Source organism: Macrosteles quadrilineatus, unplaced genomic scaffold, assembly GCF_028750875.1.
Source record: "Macrosteles quadrilineatus isolate MER2022 unplaced genomic scaffold, UCM_ALF_1.0 Scaffold_2__2_contigs__length_208266976, whole genome shotgun sequence".
NCBI classification, from domain to species: domain Eukaryota; kingdom Metazoa; phylum Arthropoda; class Insecta; order Hemiptera; family Cicadellidae; genus Macrosteles; species Macrosteles quadrilineatus.
In genome coordinates, this window is record NW_026542595.1 from 75,812,727 (window position 1) to 75,815,426 (window position 2,700).

A 2,700-nucleotide genomic window follows, 5' to 3' on the forward strand; every position below is an offset into this window, starting at 1 on the left:
AGGTTAGGGTTCACTTACTCTACGAATCATTGACACAATGAGCCTCCAAATATGTAATTCTTAAAACACATGGCTCACTTACTCTACAAATCATAGTCTATACGAGCTTCGTAAATAATATTGAAGGTTCACTTGCACTACAGGCTCGTATACTATACGAGCCGATCAAAAATATCAAATAAATGAAGAGGGTTCACTTACTCTACAGATCATTGTGCCTATGAGCCAAGCGTATGAATTCTTGAATAATTCAGGAATAAGCTCGTATAGTATACGAGCCAAAATACTGAATTTAAATAAATTACAGGAGTAGGCTCGTATACTATACGAGCCTATTTCATGATAACTATTACACAAATAGAAGACGGCTCACTTACTCTACAGTTCATTGGCACAATGATCTGTAGAGTAAGTGAACCCTCTACAAATATTAGAAGGCTCACTTACTCTACGGTTCATTTAGCTACTCGTCGCGCGGTTTGCAGCGCATCGTTGCAGGCGTGTATGGTAAACCAATACCGCAGTTCTGCCGTTCTGCCTTACTTCTGCCGTTTACTAGTCTTGCAGCGTGAAAGAGAGCTTGTTATGTTAATGCATTGTTGAATTTTTAACTTGTGTACTCGTTGCTAGAAATCAAGCAATGATCAAGTACCGGTATTACAGGAGCTATTTTAAGAGTTATTACAGACTTAATTTTCAATTAATTAAAAAGACTCACGTAAAAGCTTATGCAACTAATGGAATTACTTACTGTGTTATGAACATTTCTATATAATTAAAGTTGTAAATATTTTAAAATTGTTTAGAAGATTGCCTTTTTAGTGTTTTCTACAAACGTGTCTCAACTTATACACATAGCCGCATTAATGTTAATGTGCATGTGGATTTTCGCCAATGATAATGTACCAATGTCGACCGTACCAATGTCTAAACTTTACTTTCAAATGGATTTGTTGTTAAATTTTTTTATATTTATACATCATACAGAATTTAAATGTTTTTACGTGACAAAATAACGAAATATAACAAGCTACATAACATACAATATAATTTAGGCTTGAGCTAATGGAAAACTGTAGTTTTCGCATACTTGTCTTAACTTACAGATTCAATTACATGCTTTGTTTACCAAACAAGATATTTACATTTATTGAAAAAATAACACATAGACGAAGCGACATACGATATTGGACCTACCATTCAGATTCGGCTAAGTGTTATCAAAATTCTCTTTGTTAGCTAGTGTTGACGGTGGTCAATCACTAGCTCATGTTCTTCAAGTTATTTTTGTATTACTATTTATATCATTTGCTTATTGTTCAACTTGAACAGATTGTAAATTAAATAAAGTAAAAAAAAAAAATTGTAAATTACGATGACAACTGCATTTACATAACAATCATTATACAAAGAAGTATGTTTTTGTGACAAAGAGGTCAAATAGAAATTTCTTTTAGAACTATATAATTTATAAAGACCGGCCTTTTACAGTAATATGGTTTACAGTACTTATTAATTGCGCAGTTGTTAAATACCCTTATAAACATATGGAAATTAAAAATTTAAATTATTAAATCATTTTCTTTACAAACTCATGAACAATACAAAACGTTCGCTGACCCCTCATAGAAATAAAAAGTAAAGATGCGATATAAAACCTGCACATAGGAGAAATGCATTTATTTATTTTATTAGTCTTACGTTCATTAGTTACCTTTAGTTCACTGGCTACGTGAGTTATTCCTGGAACCGAGGGAGGCAGACCCTCCCTGCAAAAGATAAAGGATGTGCCCAGCCACGGTGTTTCAGTTGCCGCATGTGCCCAGTAAAGGCAAGCCCCTACAGAGGAGTAGAGGCTAGAGAGTTTTACACCCTCAAGAACTAACTGTGTAAATTTCTTTAGTGTGTTACGTTATATGAAAGATCCATGGTTTAAAAAGATCAAAATCACTCACAGAGAGGCTTACTGATGTGATGAGATGAGGGAATTTACTTAGCTAAATATATAGTAATCCTGGTAATTATATCTCAGTACAATTATATCTATTGTACCAACACGTACAATAGATATAAGATAATTCGATAAGAAATCATTTTAAGAGTTATTGTAGTATTCAAATTTTCCAAAGATTTCGTAATTGATCGTTATATTGCAAAACATCAGATGATGCAGAACAAAACATCATCATCATCATCATCTATATATATAATACGCTAAGCCGATTTTTGTAAACAGAACTCCTCTCTCATTTTTGGACCGATTTTAATGATTAAAGTGTAAAAAAAATTGGCCTGATCTGTAGTTTTGCAAAGTGTTTTTAAATTTTTGAAATCCTTATTAGTTTGGGCAGGATTATTCATCAAAGTTTGGTTTTCTCCCATAAGATTAACATGGAGGAATCTAAATATTTAATTGGAAACTTTGTGTCCACTAATTCGAGAGAACGGCTGGGCGTAGAAACTTGGTAGAGGTGTCCAAATAAAGGGCTTGGTCTGTAGATGAGTTATCAAAAGAAAAACTAAGTAAATTCCCTTAGGGCTCTGCCCCAGAAGCCTTTAAAGATCCCTCCACAGATTTGTTTACATTTTGGTAATGTGGATAATATTTTTTAATGAAACAGCTGTTAATTTTTAAACTGTATTTTAAACAACACACATTTATTAGGAGTTACTGAACTGTCCAAAAGAAGTATTTGCAAT